Below are 8,528 nucleotides of genomic sequence, written 5' to 3'. Positions count from 1 at the left end.
TCAGGGCTGATGCCCTTAATATCATCCAAAGAGTAACCTAAGGCTTTCCTGTTTTTCTTAAGCTAACACATCAAAGCAGAGAGCTGGTCATCATTAAGCTTAGCACTAAGAATAGCTGGGTACTGCTCCGTATCATCTAGAAAAACATGCTTAAGATTAGGAGGAAGTGGCTTACGCTCTGGCACCTTTACCTCTACAGCATAGGCAGAATCAGCTTCAATGGTATAGCAAGTGTTTACCAAATTCTCGTTGGCCAGGCTTAAGAGCATCTCATCTTCTTCCTCTGTGAGCTCATAGCTTTCCATTGAGGCTACCAAAACATCTAGCTCCTCAGCATTCTCCGCTGTACTATGTGCAACTCATCTAAACGGGTTAGATCAGCTAAGGGATCCTTGGCTAAGGATTCCCTCCAGTTATAATTAACAGCTCTGTCAACAATATCAACGGAATAACACGTATCATCATTAGCAGGTTCAGTAGCCTTACGAGCAAGACTGAACTCAATGGTGTCATCCCCTACCTCTAGGGTTTTTATTCCGCATTTGACATCTATTACAGCCCCAGCTGTATGTAAAAACGGTCTACCTAAAATAATAGGTATTTGACTGTCCTCTGCAATGTCCAAAACAACAAAATCGACAGGAATAAAAATCTTACCTACTCGAACGGGTACATCCTCTAAGACTCCTAAAGGTCTCTGAGTCGATCTATTTGCCATCTGAAGGGTAATATCGGTCACCTTAAGTCTACTAATATTTAGCTTTTCGCATACAGAATATGGCATGACAGTGACACTGGCCCCTAAATCACAATGGGCTTTTCCAATTTCGTGGTTACCTATAGTGCATGGAATTAAAAAGCTACCCGGGTCCTTTAATTAAGGTGGTATGTTAATTTGCAAAAGAACATTACATTCTTCTACAAAAGCAGCAGTACCATCATCATGAAAATTTCTCTTACGATTCAGAATGTCTTTCATAAATTTAGTGTAAGAGGGTACCTGAGTAATTAGATCAGTGAAAGGAATGGTTACCTCAAGATTCTTGACCATCTCCAAAAACTTACCAAACTTGCACTCCAGCTTAGTATTCTTTAAACGCTCCGGATACGGGACTGCAACACTGGCCGTAGGATCAGTAACCTTCGGCTTCCGTAAGTTTAAAACCTCCGTCAAATCATCAATAAGTATAGAATCATGCAAATTAGTTGACGGATTTGCGTCCTGCACTGGAGACCCAGTCGATCGACCATTGAGCTCGGCCGATCGACTAATCACACTGGGTTTGAACAAGTTCTGTCAGAAACTTCTTCGTCAGGGACTTCAGTTGATCGACTAATATTGTTGGTCGATCGACCACATGCGCTGGGTTCAATTAGTTTCTGGTCAGAAACTTTTTCGTCTGAGATCTTGGTCGATCGACTGCTGTTGTTGGTCGATCGACAGCTCGTACTGGCAATAAAGCTCGTTTTCGCACCAGAATTTAAATTTGTCTTTTAATCATTTCCTGAGTCTTCTCTTGGCTTATCGGGACCATCATAAGAAAGGCCACCTCGGAGATTAATGGAATTAATGGTTTCAATTGGCCCCTCCCATTTTCTTGAAGAATTGGCGACTTGGTTAGCCTCTAAATTCTCTAACTGCTTCACAAAATTCTTTGCAGATTCAATCCCAGCTTCTTCTATTTTTGTGACTTGAACCAAAAGAGCTCAGACTATTTCTCTCAATTCCGCGGTCTCATCTGAGTTATGGACAGGAATTTCAACTCTTTCCTTGGAAGCTTCAGAAGTCTCGAGCTTCTAGAGACGGGCTGTAATAGAAGTTATGAGTGTCGCAACGGCGCTCATTTCATCACTTTGATTTCGCGAATTTGCACGCGAACTTCCAAACTCGGCTCTATGGACTGCCATCTCCTCAATAGTGTTCCAACCTTTATTCTGACCGGTATTATTTTGGAACCTACCATTCGCAGCTGCGTCCAGGATAACCTTGTAGTCATCATATAAAGCATTATAGAATAAGTTGCAAAGGTACCACTGCTGGAAACCGTGGTGAGGGACAGACCGAACCAGACTCTTGAAACGTCCCCATGCTTCACAAAATACCTCATCAGGTCCTTGCTGGAAATTTGTAATTTTGCTTCTCAAGGCATCAGTCTTTGCTAGTGGGAAGTATTTTTTGTTGAAAGCTAATGCTAGAGATGTCCAATCTGTGACTCCAGCTGCTACCCTATCAAGGTAGCAGTACCAATCTCGCGCCGAATCCTTCAAGGAGTATAAGAACATCATCCCCTTTACTTCATCTTGGGTCACCCCAGCCGGTATAGGTATGGAACAGCAGTAGTCTGTAAAAATTTCCATATGCTTCAAAGGATCCTCGTCTGGTAGACCAGCAAACTGATTTCGCTCCACTAAATCGATATAGGAAGAACGGAATTCGAAATGACCCTATGTAGGGGTGGGTAATTCGTACCCCTTTGGAACATGCTGCTCTTCTGGCTGAAGATTATCATATATTGTAGTCATGTTCGCAACACTGAGAGTATTCAAGCCTTCCTCTCAAAAACCTGTCTTCTAACTGTGCAAAAACAAAACTAGAAGCAAGAGTAAGCAACGGCCTCAAGGAACCAAAGTTCCTTGAGACAAGAAAATTAAACTAAAAATAAAGCAAACGGAATTACACCGTCTCCCCGGCAACGACGCCAAAATTTGATACTGTCGTTTTGTATCAAAATTTAATTTATAATCCAAACTACTACTATAGCTAGTGATAGTAAGGGTCGAACCATAGAGAGACAAGATCAATTCTATTTGATAATTTTTAATCTATTGATGTGGCAATTGAATGGGGGTTTTGAAATTGTTTGATTCTAGATACTAATTGACAAAATAAGAAGATTCGCAAATAAGATAAAAGAGAGATCAGGAACTTCGGTTCACCATGGCTAAGGTCAGGTCAAGAAGATAGCAGAGGTCTTGTAATACGGTCTCAGGGAACATGAGCAAGTCTTTTGATCAATGCTCAATAACCTTACGGTCTTCTAATTCCCAAGAATTTCTCAAAGCTTTCGCTCAAAGGAAATTCCAAAACTAATGAAAACCTAACCTACTAATCTTTCAATATAGCAAGACGGGTTTATCAAAATGTAGAAAGATCGATACAAAAGAATTTATACTAACAAAATCAACCCTAATTTACGCCATGGCTCACCTCGTTCCCAATCAAGAAAATTAGCTATGCATGATTAAAACTATAACAATTGCAAAATTGAAGGCAAAGAATGAGATTGACATAATTGAAATTGAATTTAAGATAAAAGATTAAAACTGAATTGCTTGAATATAACTAATAACAACAAGAATTAAATTGACTAGAAATAAAAGAAGAAGGAAATTGCATTAAAGCTTACTAAAGAATTGATGAACAAAAGTAATTGAAATTGGAATCCGTCGTTTCACTTCCTTTCTCCAAAACTAGATCTAAACTTTTTGTTCTTGAATAATGAAAAGCATACCCTAAATTATTGTTGCGTACTACTGATAAACGTTCTCCCCAAAAGTTAATTACAAGTGGGCTTTCAAAAGTCTAACGCGTAAAATAAATCACAGGTTCGCGGCTTGGTCGATCGACCAGCCAGTACAGTGATGCTCTTCTGCTAAACTTCCACGGTCGATCGACTGGAGATATTGGTCGATCGACCAACTACGCTGTGCAGTAGCTTCTTTTCTCTTCCAAAAAGCCTCTTCACTCCATGCACGCATCCATAATCAACAATTACAACTCAGTAACACGTTTAATTCCCATGGAAATAACGTGCCCTACATGCTTATCATAATTCAACGATTCAGTAGTAGAATTTGCTACAACACTCTGTCTGGATATCATCCAGCTGACCGCAGCACCATTAAGAGTGAAGACGAACCCGGACTGAGATTTTGAATCATCTCGATCCGTTTGGAAGCTAGCGTCTGCGTAACCGGTTGCATAGCTTAGTATCTGCTCCATAAGTCAATACCCAATCCTTAGTCCTCCGTAGGTACCTGGATTCTTTTGGTACCGACTCGTCATACTCAATGCATATGCCACGTCTGGACGTGTGCATATCATGACATACATGATTGATCCTATAGCTGATGCATAAGGAACACGACTCATGCGTTCAACCCCTTCAGGCGTCGTGGGTGACTGATACTTGCTCAACTGCATCCTAGACGTCATTGGAAGGTTCCCCTTCTTGGAGTTGGTCATGCTGAACCTCTCAAGAATCTTATCCAAATAAGACTCCTGACTAAGTGATAATGTCCGTCGTGATCTATCTCGGTAGATACGGATTCCCAAAATGCGTTGTGCCTCACCTAGATCTTTCAACCATCCTTTAACCGAAGATAAGATAGGAATGTCATTCCCAATCAAGAGTATGTCATCGACATACAATATCAAGAATACAATCTTGCTCCCACTCGACGTGATATATAAGCATGGTTCCTCGGCCGATCGAGTGAAACCATACTTTTTTATCACCTGGTCGAAACGATGATTCCAACTCCGAGAAGCTTGCTTAAGTCCATAAATGGAACGCTTAAGCTTGCATACTTTCTTAGGATGTTCAGGATCTATGAAACCTTCGGGTTGCACCATGTACAACTCTTCCTCCAAATAACCGTTTAAGAAGGCGGTTTTCACATCCATTTGCCAAATTTCATAGTCATGAAAAGCGGCAATCGCTAAGATTATCCAAATGGAACGTAACATGACTACAGGTGCAAAACTTTCATCATAATGCAATCCGTGCACTTGAGTGAAAACTTTTGCCACAAGTCGTGCCTTATAGGTATCTGGTTGCGCGTCTACATAATGCTTTATTTTGTAAAGCCATTTACACTGTAGAGGTTTTACCTTATTAGGTAAATCAACTAGATCCCATACGTTATTCTCATACATGGAGTCCATCTCGGATTGCATGGCTTCGAGCCATAGCTTTGAGTCGGAACAGGCCATAGCACCTTTATAGGTAGCGGGTTCATTACTCTCTAGGAGTAAAACGTCATTCTCCTCGACCATACCAATGTATCTGTCCGGAGGATTAAAGACTCTACCCGACCTCCTGGGTTCCTCAGGAATATTAACTGTATCATCAGTTGGAGGAACAACTTCCTCCATCCGTTCCTCCGTTGTTGGTTCTGGAATCTTCAACAGCTCGAAGGTTCTATTACTCGTCTTGTTCTCGAGAAATTCTTTCTCTAAGAACGTCGCACTAGCCGCAACAAAAACTCGATGTTCGGTAGGTGAATAGAAGTAATGACCAAATGTTCCTTTTGGATAACCTATAAAGTATGTCTTGACCGATCGCGGGCCGAGCTTATCCTCGTGTCTCCACTTGACATAAGCCTCGCAACCCCAAACCCGAATAAAGGAAAAGTTAGGGACCGTTCCCTTCCACATTTCATATGGAGTCTTGTCGACAGCTTTAGTCGGACTTCGGTTAAGTATAAGAGCAGTTGACAAAAGAGCAGAACCCCATAATGAATCAGGCACTACCGTGCGACTCATCATGGATCTAACCATATCAAGTAAAGTTCGATTTCTCCGTTCGGACACACCATTTAATTGAGGTGCTCCAGGTGGAGTTAACTGCAAAACGATTCCACAGTCTTTCAGGTGTTGATCAAACTCATTTGAAAGATATTCACCACCCCAATCTGAACGGAGTGCTTTAACCTTTCTACCCAGTTGTTTCTGAACCCTGTTCTGGTATTCCTTGAATTTCTCAAAGGACTCACTTTTATGCTTCATTAAGTAGACATATCCGTATCTACTTAAATCGTCCGTGAAAGTGATAAAATATCTGTAGCCATCTCTAGCGGTAATTGCCATAGGTCCACATACGGCAGTATGTATGAGTCCTAATAGGTCACTAGCGCGCATTCCAACATCTTTAAAGGAAATTCGAGTCATCTTGCCAATGAGACATGATTCACACGTGCCATATGTAGAAAAATCGAATGCGGGAATAGTCCCATTATCGACGAGTTTCTTCACGCGTTTTTCATTTATGAGTCCCATTGGACAATGCCATAAATAGGTTTGATCTTTGTCACCAACCTTTAATTTCTTATTATTCACGTGTAATACTTCCGTGGTTTGGTCTAAGATGTAAATTCCATTCATGGAAACTGCTTTGCCATAAATCATTTCATTGAAAGAGAAAATACAGCTATTATCCTTTATTGAAAATGCAAAACCGTCTTTAGCAAGTACGGAAACTGAAATAATGTTCTTAGACAAACTGGGTACATAGTAACAATTATATAAAAATAACTCAAAACCACTTGGGAGTTGGATTACATATGTTCCCTTCGAGACTGCAGCAACTCGTGCTCCATTCCCGACTCGCAGGTCCACATCACCTTTTTCGAGAGCTATGATGTTCTTTAGGCTCTGCAAATGATTACACAGATGAGAATCACAACCAGTATCTAGTACTCAAGTTACGAAACTTGCATGGTTAATCTCAATCATATGAATATAAGATGACATACCAACAGGAACGACGCGGCTTGCTTTGATGTCCTCACGGTACACGGGACAATTCCTCCTCCAATGTCCAGTCTTGTGACAATGGTGGCACTCAATGTCACCGCCCTTGCTCTTTTCCTTTCCCTTTAAGCCACTAGTCTCATTAGGCCCACTCTTACCGTTTCCTGGCTTCTTAAACTTTGGCTTACCTACAGCTAGGTCGCCATGAGTCTTGCCCTTACCTTTACCCTTGTTGAAAATCGTGAGAACATCCTGCTTCATGCTCCCACTCAATTTCATATCCTTCTCGGTCTGTACGAGAAGGGAGTGTAGCTCATGAGGACTCTTTTTCAAGTCATTCATGTAGTAGTTCGCCCTGAAGAGGGCAAAACCATCGGGGAGAGAATGAAGCATTCGGCCAATGACAATGCTCGCACTGATTTTGCAATCAAGTGCCTCCAGCTTCTCGACATTCTCAATCATGTGAAGAATGTGTGGGCTAACCGGTTGGCCCTTCTGGAGTTTCGCATTAAAGAAGCGACATGTATGCTCATAAGTAACGATTCTCGGTGCTTTTGAGAACTCGTTAGTGAGCGTGGTGAAAATCTTGTTTGCACCTTGAGCAATGAAGCGTCTCTGCAAATTGGTTTCCATTGCAAAGATAAGTACGTTCTTTATCGCACCCGCTTCCATAACGAAGTCACTATAAGCAATTGACTCGTTGACTCCTGCATTGGGGCCTGGGTTAACCGGTATTGGCTCAGTTAAGTACTTGAGCTTACCGTCAGTAATGGCAGCATTCCGTAGTGCCGCCTCCCAATCCGCAAAGTTGGACCCATCATTCTTCAGTCGCGTGGACTGATTCATGTGGTCCATAAAAGCTTTCAGCCAGGACTCGCGTCCAAGTGTGGCACTAGGCATTGGGATTTCGTTATTTCCAGCCATTTTGTTGTAATAGTATTATCAAAATAAACGTGTTCTACACTGCGAGAAGAAGAATAAAAAATAATAAGCATGTGCATCGTTTATGATTTTAAGTCTAATGAACTACTGTCATAACGCGAAGACTCAAAACATTTATACAATTGACCTCCCTCAAGAACTATATAAATGATCCCAAGACTCAATTCTCTGTAAATTGATAAGCTATCCTTATAGCTAATTCTACTGTTAGAATTCTTGGTCGATAAATTTCTGTAAATTCTATCTTTAGTCCATCATAATCACGAGAAACTCTTCGGACTATGATGTTGAGGTAAACTAAGTCAACACAAACTACTTACCCAACGTAGAAGGGGTCATATTATGCCTATCGACGAAGAAGGGATTCATAGTTGTTTGCCCTTATAAAGACTAGTCTCAATTTCCGTTTTAGAGGAAGATCCCATCAACTTAATTTTAATTCATTTTAAGTGAACTAATATCTAGCATGCGAGAATGAATAAACTACGGTGATGGCTTTAATTAAAAAGTGTGACATCTGTATGTCTATGAAAATTAACATACAATCTTTATGAGTCAAATTTCATGCATTTTAGTAGTAGGTGGTTTGGTTTTAGGCGGAATATGATGCATAAACAATCATGTGAATGAAAAGCAATTGGAATGAAAAACGTAAAAATGATAAATAAGTCTAGTGTGGCCTATCCTATCAAAATGAACATTAAATACAAATTTGGAATCCGTCCTTGGACCTGAGAAGCTTGTCTCGATGTTCCATCTTGATCCATGTAGCGGGAGTGAGCTCCAATCTCCATCTTTAGTCTACTTTGAAAATTACAATAAATAAATTTACATAATAAACCTATTTATTACATTCTAATTTCAAAACCCAAAACTAAAGAAAAATAAAGGAGATTCGAGATCTCATAATTACATAAAAATTATGTTTCCTTCATTACGAAAACATAATTAACTAAGTCCACACTAAGTATTACAAATTACAACCGATTGCAAAATACGTAAATAAATTCATTCAACAATTCATACAACAAAAGAAAATGCATCAACTAAA

The 8,528-nt window shown here is 40.3% G+C and overlaps 1 non-coding gene across 1 annotated transcript; it reads left to right on the top strand.

Moving 5' to 3' along the window:
* The first annotated feature begins 2,041 nt into the window (after positions 1 to 2,041).
* Positions 2,042 to 2,150, top strand: LOC141636767 (small nucleolar RNA R71). Its single transcript, XR_012541353.1, has one exon. It is a non-coding gene; the product is annotated as a small nucleolar RNA R71 (small nucleolar RNA).
* Positions 2,151 to 8,528: the final 6,378 nt, after the last annotated feature.

The sequence above is a fragment of the Silene latifolia genome, chromosome Y, assembly GCF_048544455.1.
Source record: "Silene latifolia isolate original U9 population chromosome Y, ASM4854445v1, whole genome shotgun sequence".
In the NCBI taxonomy this organism is placed as follows: Eukaryota; Viridiplantae; Streptophyta; class Magnoliopsida; order Caryophyllales; family Caryophyllaceae; genus Silene; species Silene latifolia.
This window is presented reverse-complemented; position numbering and strand designations above follow the sequence as displayed.